At 33.8% G+C, this 19,417-nt stretch overlaps 1 protein-coding gene across 1 annotated transcript in view; it reads right to left on the bottom strand.

The window, feature by feature from the left end:
- nAChRalpha2 (nicotinic acetylcholine receptor alpha2) overlaps window positions 1-19,417 on the bottom strand; it is a 342,153-nt gene that overhangs the window by 199,423 nt on the left and 123,313 nt on the right. The window lies entirely within an intron of this gene.

Here is a 19,417-nt window from a genome sequence, read left to right as displayed (position 1 = left end):
TCAAAAAGTTTGTAAAGAGAGATGGCTTGTGCTTAGAGTTGCTGATTTAGATTAAAATCATCTTTATTTCAGGTGCCAAGCGTATTGTTCCTGTCACTCCACGGTTACTCCTCTATCACAACTTTAATATTGTTTATGCACGATTGATTTGTGTTTTTTTATATACTCTTTGGTTTTGCTTTCTTTGTCTTATGGCATGAACGCAATGTATTTATTGTTTTTATTAATTTATTGTGTATATTGGCTTTTAAACCGTTTTTTCCCGTTCATTACACTGTTTATTTATGCATTTTTTTCCTTTTACTTTTGATTTTGAGCCCTATTTATTAGGAACGCAACGATAATTATAATAATGTTCCTATTTGTGTTTTTCGCTTTTTTTATTTTTTTTATATTATGAACGGTCAATTTGTTGTTGATCACAACTAATTTTCTATTATTTGCCTTTTTATTTGTTACAAAAAATTGGTTTATGATTAGGTTGTTGAACTGAACTCTATCGTACTGTGTTGTTCATTTCCCCACCATAGGGGTGGATAGACCCTGTTCCTGCATCCAGTCTGGTGACATTTATCCGGTGCTGCCATCCCAAGAACCACGGGTGCCTCCCTCGGCATCATGAGCGGGCCTGGGGATTGTTTGCGCGAGCCCGCTCCCCTTCCATCCTGCCTCCGGTGACCTGAGGCTCACTTCATCCCCTAGTGTCTTTGAAGGTATCTCCCTCACGCATTTTAATTTCTTCGAGGGTACTCTCGGGAAACTGGCTAAGGGTCGCGGGTGCAAAGTTAAATCATTACCGAAGTTGAGGGGTGATGTGTGCCGGTGCTTATTATACAGTCTTTTCTTGTACAGGCAAACACGTCGCGTAAAAATAGGTTAAAGGTTTTACAGATATTAGGAATATGAGTGTAAATTTGATGACGTCTTTGTTTAATTTGATTAAAATTGATACTTTTTATTTCACGGTGACGAGCGCTTTAAAAATGGACACATTTTTACGATAAAACAATAGTAAGCACCCACAATCAATGATTTAGAAGCAAGTCACCGCGATGTGATATTTTTTAACGAAACAACAAATTATGATGACAATCAATTATATTATTTATTTTTTATTTGATGCCGCTAAATTGAACACGTTCATCCTCATTTTGAGGATTGTTTTGAGATTAAAGGAAGTTTAAGTAAAGGTGTGAAAGAGTTACCTACTTGATCATTTTGATCGGATTTGATGTATTTCAATTCTGAATTTTCATAAATTATTTCACTTTATTGCCATTTCATAAAATGATTAAAATTTACAACTTTTTATGTGAGTAGGTAACGCACAACCGTTTAATGACAGTGAGACTATGGCATCCTAAATTGGGATATATTGTGATGCTGAAGTAGTAGTATAAATATTGGGGAGGGGAAAGAGATAAGGAAGAATAAAGTGGGGAATAAAGTTTGTATTCTCACACTATTTTCAAATCCCGCGGGATTGCGGGATAGAATTATAAATCCTTCGGGATTGAGGGATTTTTATTAATTTAAAACATTCACATCATTCATTTTTCCTCAATTTTTGGTATCAATCATCTTTGATATTAATATTATTAATAAAACACATTGAAGATGTAAATAACATCATAAGCGCTCGGAAGTTTATGTTGAATGTTTTTAGTTTTTTTAGAAGTGATTAATTAAAAAGGCGGCCAATTTGCCGCCCATGCGAGCGCTTGAAAGTTAAGATGATTGATCTTTTTTTTCACTGTAATACATCTATTTTCATTAATAGATGTATAAGAATAAAAAACTTTTTTATTTTAGTTTGGCTGAGGATTAGACCTTCCTACCTAGGATTGGCTCTTAAACTGTTGTGAAATTTAAAAATGACTTTTAAAACTTGAAAAAAAATTGTCTGACTGATGATTGAACCATTCTCCCAAGGGACTGGAGCCAACAACGCTATCACCTAAGCCAAATCCAAATTGAATAGTACCGACAAATATTTCTTATGTTAACTGCTGGAAATTTTTGAAAATTGTTAATTTCATTCATTTTCAAAAAGGTTGATAGGATGCATTGTCATCGACAACGAGTCTTTCCGCCGAGTTTCAGCTCGATCGAATGTCGGAAAACGGGTAAATTTTCACTTCCAAGATTCCATTTCATTCATTTATTCATTAATTCAATGAAGAAAACATAATGAAAGTCGATATTAATGTTATCAAGAAGGTGTGTGCTAACTGGAGGTATCTCTTTATGACTCCCTCGTTCTCAAAAATAACATTTATTTTTTAATTTTTTTTTAATTTTATTTTATTTAAACGCCCGTAGGGCTTTTACCTATAATAATGTACATCTTTATTCTTTTAGTTATACAGATTACATTAAAAAAAATCAGTGTTAACAAAATGACATCTCCATATACTCTCTTACTAACAGTACCAAGTTATGTTAAGTACCTCCTTCATTATCAAGGATTGGCCACCGCTTATTTAAATAAACACCACGCTTTTGAAAAAATTCCGGAAATCCGCGGGGTTCGAAATTGGTGAAATCTCGCGGGATTGCGGGATACGGGATACGGGATTGCGGGATTCGGGATGTGGGATTGTGGGATTATGACTTTTTATATCTTGTCACCATATACGACTATAATGTTATTTACATTACTTCTTTAGATTTATCATAATTAATAAAAAAATATGCTTAAATTATATAAAACCATTTCATTGCAACATAGATGTGTTTGTTTTTGTGTTTACATGTTTTTTTTTTAAATTTCAATCACACTAACTTTTAGAGAGAATTAGATTTTTTTATTATTTGTCCTGTACTATATATATATATATACCTTGAAACCCGCGATCTTTGATTTCAAAATTAGGAAGCATTGATCACTGGCAGGGAGGTCATTGACTCACAGTAACATAATGTAATAAACCAAGAATGATATCCAACTTCGATGGATTTTATTTATCCCCCGATATAAAGAATGATGTACCTAAGGTGTTAAAGGATCTTGTAGCTAGGGATGGGGTGGGGAATGAATGAATGTTTCGAAGTATTGTATGAAAGAATATCCCATCTTGGATCTCGTAATGTTATCTTCCCAGAAGCGGAAAATTAATGGCCGGGGAGCTTTTTGAATGAAGATCGTTCTTGAAAGAAAGGATCACAAAAAGAACCCTTTTCTAACATATTAATTAAAGGGGTACGTATTACCGAACTGGTAGATCTGTGAACAGTAAACCTCGCGTCCAAAAGAAGTGTTCTATTTTTCTCTTATTTAATAAATCAAAACCAAAATTTTCTCGTAAGTCATAATATTTTTAGGTAGGTATTTCATTTTAACATAATTTCATCAATTATTTTTTCAAACTTTGTCCGGGCAGGTAGATTTCATATTATTATAGATTATCCAAGAACAGTCCAGTTAAAAGTTTTACGATGACCTCAGATAAATTATTTTCGTCAGTAATAATTATATGTTTTGACTTGAGACACTTTTAAAAGTTAATTATCTATTGTTAAAAAATAACGCAGTAAAATGATTACAAAATTTAGTATTTAAGCCTTAAATTTAACACTAAGCTCATTCAAAATACCTATCTTTATCTGGGCAAAATTTATTTTAATAACCTTCCATTAAATTTTAAAAATATCGAAAATATTCAGGAATTTCACCTTAAATAAAAAAAATTACCTTAAACTATTATAAGTCCAAAATACGTTCACTACTTACATCTAGAAATAATATTTTTTAAATCTTGTGTTGTTTCTTAATAATTTATTTACCTTAATACTATAACATGTATATAATTGAACTAGAATTCCCTCACCAAACACAAGAGCATTGTCTCTTTATGGTGAGGAAAGGCTACTTTAATTTCTATTGTTTAATATCTTGTTTATATTCTGTACTTATCTATGTAAAAAAATATTTTTTCAAATTTTAAAAAAAAAAAGCCTTTTTGTGTTGTGTGCCCAATGAATGAATATCTGAAAAAAAAATTGGTTATGGTTTTCTGGAAGGAGTTCTGGCAAAGAAAAACGTATGAGGGGTGGGTAGTAATTTGGTGTTAATGTGTCCAGGAGTGACGCACGTGGTAATCCATCCCTTCCAGTAAGGTGTAGGCAATGGGTCGAGAGGGAATCCGGCTGAAGAGGTCAAAAGGTCTCCTTCAACCAGTCTCTCTGGATCCGACCCACCAAGACATCTACCGCCAAGTCCTAGACAAACTTCGCCTCATGAACCCGTGCACCCCTGCTAAGTCACCAAACGTAACGAACTACTTGGAGTGACCTCTGGTAGGGGTGTTGGTTATGCAATAAATAGTTCACTCTTGAAATGGCCCGATTTAAGTATCCGATTCAAATGATCTTGCCATGTCTTCCTCTATTTTATTAATATGGGTCCAAAAACTTTCAAAACTCAAAAAGCTTTCAAAACCTTCCGAAAGTTCATTTAAACAAAGTATAAATCAATACACCTACTTACCAAAAATAAATATAAAATTCTGTCACGAGTTAAATACTTTATACCTTTCAGTTAATGTTTTACCTCTGAAATACATTCCGCTCGAAAGCTGTCGATTAGAACATATTAAAAGTTTTATTTTGCTTAAACCGAGATTCCTGAGTGAAAACTTCTTTTTGTCAGCGGATTAAAATCAAGCTCGGTTATTGATTGTCACATAGACTAAGTTTGAATAACAAATGCTTACAATTTGATTAATGAGTCAAATGTAATCAGATAAATGGCTAGGTATAGTTCGAAGGAGCTTTAGAGGGAAAGGGAAGAATCTTTGACAGCTTCAGTTGGAAGATTTACGGGACAAGACGGGAAGGATTTATGCATCTAAATGGAGATGAATGATATAAATTTATTTGCAAGATAATAGGGAAGGAATTTTCCAGAATTACCATAAGTTTTATCTTTATCTGTATAAAACGCTAAGAAAGGCGTAAAAAAGTTGGTATTTTTTCTATAAATAACCTGCGAAAATAATGGTTTTTTTTTGTGCTTTGTCGGATGTGTTGCAGTTTTTGTTATGTTGTACAAAATGCTCCCAATTGTCTGAAGCCAGTTAGACTGTGGTATTACTGTTTGGCTTATGTTGTGAGGCTGAAGGTATTGGGAGGTAATAGAGAAGAGGAAAGAAGAAAATTACTTGACTATTCATATCTGATCACCAAACACGGTCAAAGCCATTTCAAGCTGCACTTAATTCATCACGGTGATTCTGATAGCATTATTTTTAGGGTGAATTACCTAATTGAAAAAAGATATCATTCGGCCATGAGTAAAATAAATTCCCTCAGCCACTATATTGTCTTTGGGGATGTTTTGTGGATTGTTAAGGAAAGGAAGGCGAGGAGAATCTGCGAAGGAAAAAAGGTACGAGGGGTGGGTTAGAATTAGAGGGATAGTGTGCCCAGGAGTAACCGACGTTTGCGAATGAATCCTGCTGAAGACATAAAAGATCTTTCTTAATAAATCTCTTCAAATCCGGCCTGCTACACAGTAAAACGCCAAGTCAAAAAATGTAACGGACCACTTGAATGGTTCCCCGGGTGGCGGTACCCATACCCGACTCTCAAATTGGGACGTGCCACAAATGTAACATAAAATATAGTTGTCTTTGGTTCAATTGGACGCAATGGATTTAACGAACCGTATTACTTATCATGTATTACGCGTAATACATGACAGACTGCTCTCTATAGTACATCTATGTTTGGGGATCAGGTGGTGAGACACAAAATAAAAGGCGTGTCGTGAAGGTCACAGTGTTTATTGAGTCAGAGTAGCCGTAACGAGAGTTGACGTAGGACAGATGTATTCACCGGATGCTGGCTGTGTTGGCAGGTCAAGCGCGGGTCAGTGAGTCGACGCCGGGGGCTGGTTACCGGGACTCGATGACTGTCAGGCACTGGTGATCTGGGGAATCAATACTACAGTGCTGACGAGAAGGCCGAAGGTGCGGAGGACCTTGTAGGCGGTTGAGCGGGAGCTGCGTAGACCAGTGAGGATGCTGCGTGTCCTCGTGGTGGTCATGATGCGTGGATGAAGCGCTGGTCAGAGACGCTGGAACCGTGGCGCTGTTATCCGTGTAGCGCTGGCTAGGGACGTGGCCGAGACGCTAATATGATGTCCCGATGGAGTCCATGATTGTACGGGCGAAGCCGGGTGTATTGTCCTTCGCGGGGGGCGCGGGGCACACCAGTTGTCACTCACGAGATTCGTCCACTGACGGCAGATTGATGACTGACTGACTGACTCGTTGCATCGGGCTTATTTATACCGTACGGCCGGTGGCAACAGTAGGTAGATGAATTGCAACTAAATCCGAGACACTCGCACAGTCTGTGTGTTTCGGGAATCTTCGGCCGCGCGGCAATTATGCAAAGGCGGTAGACTCGAACCATCTGACGAGTTCTCGTAGTGTGCCAGACCGACTGCGACGTATTTGTCGTAGGTAGGTTGCTTTGTTTACGATCCGAGCTGAAGGTACGTACTCGTAGAAAGGTACTAAGTAGGTTGAGCGGTTTATTATTAATTAGTTAATCTGGATTCTTCTCGACGCCACATATGTATTAGCGTATTATCCAAGGTTGATATTTTCAGTTGCAAACTTACCAAATACAAGAGGTCCATTAAATAATATTTCTCTGATGATTTCTGAATAATGTTTATGTCTCTATTGTTTATATCTCTATTATGATTTGATTTATATCTACAACCTCTCTCTATGGCTATAAATGTATTCTTTTGTAAATTTTATATAATTTTTTGTTTTGTATAAATTTTTAAAATTCATATTCCTTTCTCACAAATTTAATTTATTTATTCCATATTATGCTGTCTCAGTAGAGGAAAAATCACAAGGAGGAAATCCATAATTGGTTTTATTTTAGCTAAACAATACTTATGTACAAACTGATTAAATGTAAACTGTAGATTTTCCGAGAATGAATAAAAAAAATAAATAATGAACCAAAGTCTGCTTATGATTATTTCGAAAATTCACTAATTTAAAGGCTACACAGACTAGGTAATAATTATAGTTCAATCGATGTTTACCGCTACCACTCAGTGACCAAACTAAAAAAGCAAATCATTAGAATATTTATTTCTGTTCCACAAAATGTCTTCTTTCTTAAATGCACATATAATTTGTTGTACGTTACATAAAAAAGTATATATTACAGCTTATATTATTATTTAGGAGTATCGCGTAGGAGCGATTATATATTTTTTATTTACTTCTTATTGTAAATTAATTGCATTCATTCATTGTAAATGACTAGTTTCCATTTGTAAATTACTAGTTTTCACTTCTTAATTACTAGTTTTCACTTGTAAATTACTTGTACTCCCTTGTAAATTACTAGTTTTCACTTTAAATAACTTGTATTCACTTGTAAATTACTAGTTTTCACTTGTAAATTACTCGTATTCACTTGTAAATTACTAGTTTTCACTTGTAAATAACTTGTATTCACTCGTAAATTGCTAGTTTTCACTTGTAAATTACTCGTATTCACTTGTAAATTACTAGTTTTCACTTGTAAATTATTTGTATTCACTTATAAATTACTTGTATTCACTTTTAAATTACGTATTATCAACCTGTTTTATTGCTTTATATTATTTTTATGCCATCTGCACTTTTAAAACTTGTTTATTTATTTTATCTCTTTTCTTATAGTACCTACATCTTAATCGAAAATTATATGTACAATGTATTATATGATTTAAGATTTTCACGGCCTAAAGCATATTTATTATTTGTTTTTGGGGCGTTGTGCCGCGTTGCGTTAATTCCTTCTTTAGCCAACGTTTCCGACAACGTTACAGTGTCCATCATCAGGGCAGATGTGTAACGTTGTCCGAAGCGTTGGCTAATGAAGGAGTTAGCGCAACATGGCATAACACCCCAAAAACAAATAACAAAAAAAACATGTATTATGTTCATTTTTTTTAATGTTGTTGCTTATTTATTTTGTTGTTAATTAAAAATAGAAACCTTCTGTTGGCACTGTTTTATGGAGTAAATCATGTAAAATATATATCATATAAAAGCCCATCAGGGCGTTTAAATTAATAAAATAAAAAATAACAATAAAAAAACGTTATTTTAAAAGAATAAATTGTGAAATAACGCAAAATAATCCGCATTTTAATCAAATTTGAATTGGTCAAGGACCGTAACCACTCTACCACGGAGTCTATAAATGATAGTAGATGCGAGGAATGTGAGACATTGTTGTGATAATAGAGCCATACAATTAGACTTTCTATTGTTTACTAATATCGCGTCAAAAAGTGTTACACTAATTAGCACGCGAGAAACGGTGCGTGGGAAAGGATTCTGTAGTTTCCGGTCAGTTGCCGTTAGAGCGTTGTCGGCGTTGGAGATCAATTGGAGGTCGTGGAGTGGAACCATTTTTTTCGCTAGGTGTTTCATCTATATATAATACACGGTTTTCCAATAAGATTATTTTGATATTCAACCGTAAAAGATCAATGGTTTCGTTGCTTGTGTGGCACGTAGCGCCGTCTTGTTGAAAGTAAACGTTGTCCAAATCAATACCATCCACTTCCGGCCATAAAAAATCATTAATCATCTCTCGATAGCGCAATCCATTCACCGTAACTGTTGCTCCAGCCTCATTTTCGAAAAAGTAAGGTCCAATGACTCCGCCGGACCATAAACTGCACCAAAGAGTCACACGTTAAAAAAAAGAGGCTTTTCAACAATAACTCTTGGATTTTCCGAGCCCCAGATGCGACAATTTTGCTTGTTGACGAAGCCACCGAGGTGGAAATGGGCCTCATCATTCAATATGATTTGCATTTGATTCACTCAAGTGAATGTTAATAGTTTCAATGCATTTTTAAAGCGCGTTTTTATTAATGGCGTAGTTTCTACTTGTCAAATATTAAAAAATGACAGCTTCAAAAGTAACATCTACCGAAATAGCGGGCTATTCAAAATAACACCTCTTAATGGAAAACCCCGTACATTAACGGTTGTGATAGAATTTGTTTAGAACACCTTTCCGCTACAGAATAAAATTTGCGTTACAGCGTGTACCAACCTAAAATTACATTAAATCATCTATTTGAAACAAAAGTGTAATTCAAACTAAAATGCATTTCACCTAAGTTTTGAAAACAGAACGTTAAGTTTTGTTTTTTGTAGATAATCTCAGCTATGTTTAAACTATTTACATTTTTTTTAATCTTCTTATTATAATAATAGTTTATTCTGTCAGCCATACTACATAAATACCACTTTACATCCGTTAAACTGTGTTACACATTGTATACGTTCAGATTTATTTATTTACTAATAAAAAATATTGTTTACTCAATTTTTAAACTTAGAATGTGGCAATGAATAACGCATGCAGCTGCTTTTGTGTCGCTTATTATCTTCGTAAATCGTGTTTTCATAAAATGATAAATTAATATTTTATTGGTGTAATTCAACATATTTACAATTTATTTGTGTTTTTGGCGTTAGTTTAAGATAAATAATTATGGCATTTGTAAAATCTAATTTCAGGTTATGTCAAGAAAAACGCTGGCGTGTCCATTGACGTCATTTTGTCTCAAAAATGTTAGAAACAAGTTTTCTGCCTCATTTCTGACTATTGATACCTCTTCTCAAAAACCATTCTGGTTTCAAGAATAATCCTCGCAAATCACCCCCGCATCCACTAACCTGCTAATCTTAGTCCGTTTGGGGCTGGTTTTATCAGTCACAGATTTCAGACCGCACTTACCCTCTTTATCACGGCGACTAGGCTTAACGGAGGTCGGGGGTTAAAAACTTCAATTACCAAACACCACATCCTAATTCTAGTAGGACACGACTTCTGGAACTTCACTATCACAGAAAGCTGCTAATCGTTCTGTGTTTCAAAGTAGATTATCATTTTGTCTACATTTAAAAAAAATATATTTGCAACTAGCTATACCCCTCCACGCGTTGTGTGGCTTTGTTTGTTTGTACAATTAGATAAATAATAGCGCGTGTTGCTTTACATCCTACAGATGGCGCTGTTTGAAAAAAATGTAAATATATACAGGGTGTATCGGCACGTACCCGACAAACTTTAACCAGCTATTCCTTAGCACATTTGGAGTAAAAACTGTTATGGGCACTTTGCTGTCCGGTAACATTTTTTTTTAATAAAAAATGTATTATTCATATTTTCACCACATGTCACCAATGTTTTATCCTTTGTCAAAGTTTAAAAACCTGTCTGGCAATATTTTGTTCAAGTTTCGTTGAATAATGTACGTACGTACCTACGTTGGCGCGCTTTTACAATCACAACGAAATGGCACGGCACCATTCGTCTCATTTTTAACTATTATTATTTAGTGTGTACGAAAGAGCGAGGACACTTTTTGACACACTTGCTAATAATAGTTGTTGAACACGAGAAACAATGCAAATGACAGTGACGGAGTGTGGATTTTTTATTTATTTTTGTTTTTAATGGAAAAAAAATGTTACCGGACATAAAGCGCCCATAACATTTTTTACTCCAAATGTGCTGAGAAATAGCTGGTTAAATTTTGTCGGGTACTTGCCGATACACCCTGTATAATACAGGTATATTAAAAAAACGCGCGTATTCGAATACAACGTTGGGTCAAAATTTCTCAACTTTTGCAGATTTAAGATTTTGAACGAACGAACATTACCTACGTAAAAACAAATATTACCAACGTAGATAAATAGATGATACACGGTTTAAAAGGTAATATAACTTATTACAAGGATCGGTACCAATGATATGTGGTAGGAATGATATGTATATATATGATACAGGGCAGCGTTAGTAAATCGTGCTAGGAAATGATTTCAGGTAAATAAAAGACAAACGTGTGTTGAAGAGTTGTGAGTTCGCATTGATTAATTTTACTTTTAATGTAGATACCTTAACTACGAAATCTGTAACAAAAACCTTTAAGCCAATTTTTTCTGAGAATCTTAGTTATCTGTGATTTAATATAGAATAGTCTTCAAGTACAACATGGTAAATTAATTTTAGTTAATACTAAAAACTAAATTTATCCGAAAAAAACTGAAGATGAAATTACTCAACCCTCAAATATCCCGTATTTATTAAAATTAGTGCTATATTTTATACGTAAATTAGGAAAAAAAATAAGCACTTTGATATAAACTTCAAGATTTTTAATTAGTTTTACGGATCCGTGAACATTCGTTTTTATCATCTCCTGTAAAATTTTCATTTTGTTGCTTGAAGGGTCTTGCTAAACCACAGTCAATATCATTATTAATTCACTTAAATAAAATCTATTCATTGAACCGCAAAGCCAATCAGTAAATAAATTTGGAATAGTAGATATTGTAAAATGTAATCTGGTTTTGAAAAATCTTTTTTTATTTACACTCGTGAGATTTGTAAAGATTTTTTTTCTTTCGTTGGCCAAACTACTGTGTAAAGCTTTTTAAAATTTGCTATACCCCCGAGGAAAATAATTTTTGCTGGACCTATGACATCTTTGGGGACGCTTTGTAGAGTGTGTTTTTGAGAAAATGAATAAGAGGAAGATCTGGGAAGGAAAAGGGAGTGACAGGAATCTAAGGATCAGTATGTCCAGGAGTGATGGACGTTAAGAGTAAAAAAGATAAATTACGTTGTTTTTTTCCATCCAAAAATATTTTTACTTTTTGGAATAACTTTATTGAGTAAAACCTCAAATTGTAATATTCAATTATTGAAGACAATATTAGCAATTATTAAACGAAAATCTGAAACAGAAAAATCAGAAAACTGACCGAAGCGGATAGGGTCCCATTAGCTCAGCGTAGAGCGGTGCCTCGGCAAGACAAGGGTCCTGGGTTCGAGTCCTAGATGTGACCGTATCCTTTTCTGATTTTTCTGTTTCAGATTTTCATTTAATAATTGCTAATATTGTCTTCAATAATTAATAGTATTTTGCCATAGAAGTTTTTTATTTTATTTCCATACTAACAGGTTTTTTTCAGGTGAAATAGTTATTTCACCTAAAAACTACCTTAATACTTTGAATTTTGTAAAAAAAAATCAATTTTACTTGTACTATCATCACCTGAAACTCAGAGAAAAAAATCCTTGACTTCTACCTTAGTATAATGTGATTTGGAAAAAAACACATCTTTTTTAAAATTCAAGTATTTAGGAAAATGCCAAGTGCCAAGTTGCATGTATTGCGTAATATGCATAATACGCCGCTTTGTCTTAATAAAAACAGGGTTGTCGCATATTGATGCCAAATTTTCATAATGTCCATTGAAAATTCATACATGCTTCCGTGGCAAAGCCACTCGTGCCAGGGGTGCTATCAATACCCCCGCGACATACCTAACGCCCTCCCGATGTTTATCTAAACAGAACGGAAATCTAAATTTGATAACCACTAATAAACAAGCAAGCAACCAAACAAACTACGACGGTAAATATAATTTTAAACAGACTCTTATTGGATAATTATAGTGCCGTGCTACGGGGGCTTCAGAATAATTTTAGGCATATGTAATTGATGTTTTTTGGGAAATTTGCGTATTGTCAGTAGGTGGAGATTTTTGTTGGCTGCTCGCACGTATGTGATTCAAAACGCTATTGTAATATCAGATCGTTTTTTTCCATTAACTTTGCATATAACACTTTAAAATAGTTTTTTTTAACCCTTAACTAATCCTTTCATGACATCTAACTCTTTTAAAAAGGGTTGTTTCACAGAATTTTAACAATTCATCAAATTTCAAAATTGATTTTCAAGTTCTGTTGTTATATACTTCAGTTCAACAAATCGAAATAAAAAAAAAGAACTTGAATAGAATTTTGGAATTTGATGAATTGTTCTAATTCTGTAAAACAACTCGAGTTAAATGAGTTAGATCTCAAGTTGGTGTAGGTATAACTCTAGTATATTAAAATGGATGATTGTCTGAAATCAATCAATCATTTAAATTCTTTTGATATTAGTGTATGATCTCACCCTCACGTGGCACTCGATTAGTCTATTAGGTTACCGATAGATGGCTTTAGCTGTCGAATATTGAAGAAAACGAGTGGATAATAAATAAGGCTGCAAATTGAGCTCATTGTCAATCTTTCGCATTCAATATCAAAGTGTTTTTTTAAAGGCGGAGTTTTATTTAAAAAGAGAGTTTGTGAGAAATCCCGTACACGACAGCATTCATGTCGGTAATACAGTTATCAACACGAGTAATAGAAATCTGTATTTTTGTTTGAGACTTTGCTAATTGTATCGGCCTAAGTCTTTTTTAAAAATTTGGTTTACCTTACATTAGATTGCTATAAAGAACGAGAATGCATTTTTAGTAAGTGCAGGTGGAACGTTTAAAACAGGGTGGAAATGGTGAAAGGCGCTAAGAAACGTTTATGTATAAATATATTTTTTTAATATAAATAGTACTAATCATTTATCATTAAAATTGTTCAGTGTAATTCGCCGGACTTGAAACATGAATTCTAACTTTGATTTATTTGTATAAAATTGCTGCAAAATAATGTACCTACCAATGTTATCACGCACATATAGATTTCCATAGTAAAAATAATCCTTTCTTATTTGCTTACTCTATAGTACTATGTTTGATTTTATATATTTTATAACTACATACTTTTTATGTATCTATTTTACTTTAGGGAAATCGACAGTTTACAATGTTGGTTCATTAATACATGTGTAATTTACCTAACTGAGAAATCAATTACAGATTTCCTCAATATACTATTGTATTATGTATCTAAAAATGTAAACTCTTTACTTACAACAGCTAAAAAATATTATGCTATTATAAAAAAAGTTATTTATGTTCTATACTTTCATACTATTTTTATATTCTACTGTATTCTTCCATACTTCCTTAAATTACTATATATTCATATACATTATTTTATGTTCATAAATATTCTTTAATATTATGCTATATTATATTCTTTTATATTCTCTCACATTCTTTATGTTAATGTATAGAAAATCGACCACTATAACAGGGGCATGTGCCTAGCATGGTGGACGAAAAATCCTCAATGCATGTAACAAACAATTCAATGAATAAAGAAACTTAAAAAGAAGATAATACAAAAAAATCTCAATTAAATATGAAACGGAAATGACACAGAAAATAAAAAAAGGTAAAGGTCACAACTGGGAATTGAACCAACGTCATCTGTCATACAGCGACAGCACTCTCTCAATCAAGCAACTGAGACCTAGTTATAATATTCGACCATTTTTAACATTAAACTTCAAAAGTTTTACCAGTAAATTACATAATAATTATTTATTTGTTCCGGAATCTGTGGATGTTGGCGCTATCCTAAACATCCCATAACGTATTTTTAACTAATGTACTTTTTTATATTAACCCTCAAGGGGGACCCTGAGGAATGAGGGTTGGGTAAGAATCTAGTGAACAGTGTGTCCAATAGTGACGGACATGTGAACATATCCCTCTCACTGCGGCGCAATGCTATGGGTCGAAAGACCAGTTGGAGAGGTAAAAGGGTCTCCCCAAGCCAGCCTCTCCCGATCTGGCACATCACGCAGTTGGTGGACAAAAATGACTCCCGGGGCGGCGGTACACAAACCAGCCTCTCAAACTGAGTTCGTATTCATGTAATGAAAAAAGTTCGTGTAAAGTAAAATTATCACTGAAAATGTCTTCAACAGGCTATTTTCTTATTATTGTAATATAAGGAATATAGATACATAAATATTTAACAATGTTACATTTTTGATCATCATTGGTTATGTACACCTTATGTATTACATACACATAATTTACCTTATGTATTTATGTATCCCAGAAAAGAGGAGTTATTGTGTCTGATAAGGGAGCCACGATTCTTACATAGGTTTTATGTTGTAATAATATTTTTGTATAGAATATAGATTTTTAAATGTAATTTTTAATATAAGTTTTTTATTTTATTTTATTTTTTATTTAATTTATTTGTTCTAATTGGTTGACAATACAGCGCAGTGCAGAAGGGAGATTATTGTAGTTTTTTATGGCTTGGTAAATATAATAGTTTTGCATTTGTGTTGCTTTAAAATTTGGTGTAGTAAATTGATTTCTATTTATCAATAGTTTGTAAAATTCTCGGTATTCTTTGTTATTTATGGAAGCTTGCTGAAATATGTCATTGACATTTGGTACTGGAAACAATTTTAACGTTTTTCACATAGCACTCTTTTTAGGGTGAATTGCCTAATACAAAAAAAAATCTATGTTTTGATTGTTGTTTGCATTGAACTTATTATTTGATCGCTGATTATAGGGTTACTGGAGATTACTTTCATTTACGATATAATTTTCGGCCTGGGCGCTAAAAGTTGCAGGTCCTGCCCTGATGGCAATGAGATTTTTCAACGTAGTCATTCTAGAGTTAGTAGTTAGAAATAATATGATAATACAGTGTGAACCCCAAGGTCAATGATGCACGGACATAATTATGTACAATTAGTAGATCTTTTGATCTCTGTCGCAAGTTAGTAAAGAACATACAATTGTTATTGCTGTAATTAATTAATTATTTTCAGTGACAAGTTGTAAAGCAATACTAATCAATTTCAGCCATCAGGGATCAAAATTTTGGTGCCTACGTTATTGCTTGTCTGGTATTATGATAAGCAGTTTTGGAAAATATATGTTCATCAAACATAAATAATGTTACGAATTACGAAAGAATATTTCACATTACTTGCTCACGAACCAACAATACAAATTAGTAAGTTTAAATAGATTAATTTCTTTATGGCATTTGTATTGATGAGTTAGCACTATTATGTTTTAAATATTGTTTACGAAAAAACAGGTCAAATGTCTGAAAGGATAGTCGCTTGTCACTTTGCGAAAGGTCAGAAGGTCAGCAGTTTCAAATTTCGACATTTCATAATTACACTCATTATTTAAATCAAATGTCGATAGCAATATTTCGTTTGAGATTGGAAAATATTTTAATAGCCTTTATCAAAAGACTTACCTCCTTACTGATAAACATTTACTCTTAGTGATCAACATTTTACACAACTGATAAACAGCCATTTACTATACATTAATGGTAGTTTATCAGTTGTATTAAATTAAAAATACGTTTATTAGTAAGGCACTTAATGTTTGTGGTTAAAGAAACCATAAATACCTACCTAAGTATGTTGTGGGCAACGGGCGTTAATTATTATATCTAAAGAACTGAAAAAATTAAAAGTATGGGCGTTGAAAAGCACCAAAACTTAACGAAATAGGGTTTGGAAAAAATTTAAAGGGAAATGCAAGAAATTTAATGAAATTAATTTTTAAATAATTTTTATATATTGACTAGCAGTCATGTACCCGGCGTGGCTAGGGAACTTATAAACAATTTGGGGTACAGTTTTGTGGATGTGAATTCTTGATTACTCGACAACTGGGCATTATAGTAATCAATTTCAATCTTGAGTGATCGGAAATTTTGAAGTGTTATTCCCGCCCTCTTTCAAAAATTTATAGATCCGATTTTAATATGGAGACATATAACCTGCTGATGGTGCTAAAGAACCATTGAATGCACATACACTTGTTCTTTTATCACTTATTTTTAGAAATCATGAGAAAATTATTAAAAAATCGTTAAATTTATAAAGCGTGAATTCTGCTTATTATTTACTTTAAAATTGCCGTTTGTGGTACCTACTTGGAGCAATATTTAATATCAGAATTTCTATATGGTGCCTATATCCTAGTTGATAAGAGCTGTCATAAATTATAAAGTTTTAACAAGCATTTTTAATATGTAAACACATAATCAATGGTTTGTAAAAAATATTTCAATAATTTCGGTTCATGGAATGTCAATACCAAATATGTCGGAAGAGATAAGACATCTTTTGTAAGAGTGTGGAACTACTAAGTAAGCTTTATGATTAATTGCTACGCGATGGAGCTTACGAAATAATTCCAATAGGTATATGTTTTAAAATGTCTCGTGAAATTGCACACATTTTGGCCAGCGTGAGCTCGCGGGCGTTTGCAAATTGGCCAAAATGTGATCAAATAAGGTCCAGTGGTTTAAGGTATTGTTATTATTATTCTGAAATGTTATGCTTACATCTGTAGGGATAAAAAAAATATCCTTACGAATTCGTTTGAATTAATTGAACTATTAGCCTCGAGCAAGCCCTTATTATAAGTCTCGTATTGCTTTAAGGCGACATAATCCAAAACATACTCACCCCAAACTAAACATAACTCATTTTAAATCGCATTTATATTATTTTTTTGTTCTACTTAACTGATTATTGTTGTATAATAGTTTTGCAAAGTTTTCAATACCTGCATTTCAAATATTTGCATTGATTATCATCTGATTATGTTTGGATTTATTCTTTTTCGTCTTAACTGTGTAGCGATGCTACCATAATGTTCCAGAAAGACTACCGATATAAAATGCATCGGGCCGTGAACGTACGAGACATTTTGCGAAGCATAATTAATTGCGTAATGTAAATATGTGCCTGCTAACTACTTGTCGCTGCGACGTCCGAACGAACTACCCACGTCAATACAATTGCGAGTTTGACCAGGTACATTACCCGCATCCGCCAAAAAGTTATAGGCAACTGCCCAGGCATACTTTCAGCACCATCGAAACATCGAGATTCAGCGAGTAACCGGCAGTTTACCAGCGGTCTCGCGAAGATACTTCCACCGTCGGCTTTTTTATACACGGTGTCCGGAAACTCGTAGTACAAGTGGGAAACTTGAGAATCTACACCACATGGGGAACCCAAGTAAATATAAAGTTTTTTGATTTGAGCATTTTCACAAAAAAAAAAAAAAATATTTTTCGGCTATTTTAGGGTTAAAGTTTTTTCTGGTGTTTAGGGTTGAACAACGGATGTTTTAACCCTGCAGAGCAGAAATATTTTATGATTACGCCGGATTAAATGAAGTGTGATTTCAAAATAATGCTTCAAATCCGAGTTTCTTCATTTGTTTTACTTTCAAATAGTTTTAATTAGTTGGGTACTTTGATCTTCAGTAATAATTTATAAGTATTTCATTAAAAAAAAAAAAATAACTTCTAACTCGATTTACTAGATAACGAAAGCTCAAATAAAAAAAAATATACTACAAAATCGACTCCAAATGTGATGTAGATTCACCAGTTTCCCGCTTGTACTACGAGTTTCCGGACACCCTGTATAAACCGGCCCGACGCAGTGAGTCAGTCAAGAATTTTCATTCTCGCGAGAGACCCGCCTCCACCTCGTACAGGACCATCTATATTCACCCGGCTCTACACGGTTCTTCCATGGATTCTTACGGGATCATCACAGCGCCCTGGCTTCAGCATGGATGTAGCCCTGGGTAAGGCTACATCCATGCGCCTAGACTCCGCGGCATCCACGCCGGTCTGCGCATCGGCCCGCGACATCCAGCCTGCATATTTTGCTCAACCGCCGACCAGATCTTTCGTATCTTCAGCTACCTTGTTCAGCACTGGAGCACCCGGAAGACCCATGGTCTTCACCAGTTCCTGACTCATTCAAGAGTCCGGTCTCAATGCGCCGTCGCCAACTACCGCCTAGACCACTTCACCGCCTGCATCCGGTATCATCGCTATCGGTCCCGAAGTCATCTCCCATGCTGCATGCTGACTCAATAAAAAAACACTGTGGCCTTCAACAACCTCTTTCATTGTGTCTCCTCATCTGATCCCCAAAACTGTATCTTTAAGTTCACTTCATGTAGTATTCTTTTCTTTTAACGAAATTGTATCTATGTAACAACTATCAACCTATTATGTCTATATTTCTGCCGCCATGGGTGAAACCACAGTATCGTCCTTGAACACCTCAAGAACAATGATGTGTTTTTTACTTATGACAGCATATTAACACTTTACTAATACCTCAGCACAAGTTTTTCTAGTGAGGTGTCAACAAAACTTATCTTAACTGCTTATAAAAAAGGATACCTATATATTTATATGAACTACTCGTATTTTATGTCAGTTTCTATATTAGTAAGGTTTTCATTAAATTATCATAAAATGGTCTGACTGAAACCAGAACGAATTGTTATCAGACAAATCTACGAGTAAAGAGCGTTATCAGATACTGTAAATTAAATAGATACTAACATTAAATGAGATTGGAGGTTCATATAAATGACAAGAAAAATAATGTAAGCCTAAAAAAAGTAGAAGATTCTTAACATAATACTTGTACATAATTAACACGATACTTGTACATAATTAATATAATGATTGTACATAATTAACATAATAATTGTAAAAAAATAGAAACCATAACTAAAAATGTATGTTAAATATTGTGAACACTGGTAAATAAATAAGATATGTTAAGAAGAGA

This window comes from Hesperophylax consimilis, chromosome 2 (assembly GCF_061612785.1).
Source record: "Hesperophylax consimilis isolate HC1 chromosome 2, BYU_Hcon_1.0, whole genome shotgun sequence".
In the NCBI taxonomy this organism is placed as follows: domain Eukaryota; kingdom Metazoa; phylum Arthropoda; class Insecta; order Trichoptera; family Limnephilidae; genus Hesperophylax; species Hesperophylax consimilis.
The sequence above is the reverse complement of the archived record's forward strand: the minus strand, read 5'-3'. Positions and strand labels throughout refer to the sequence as shown.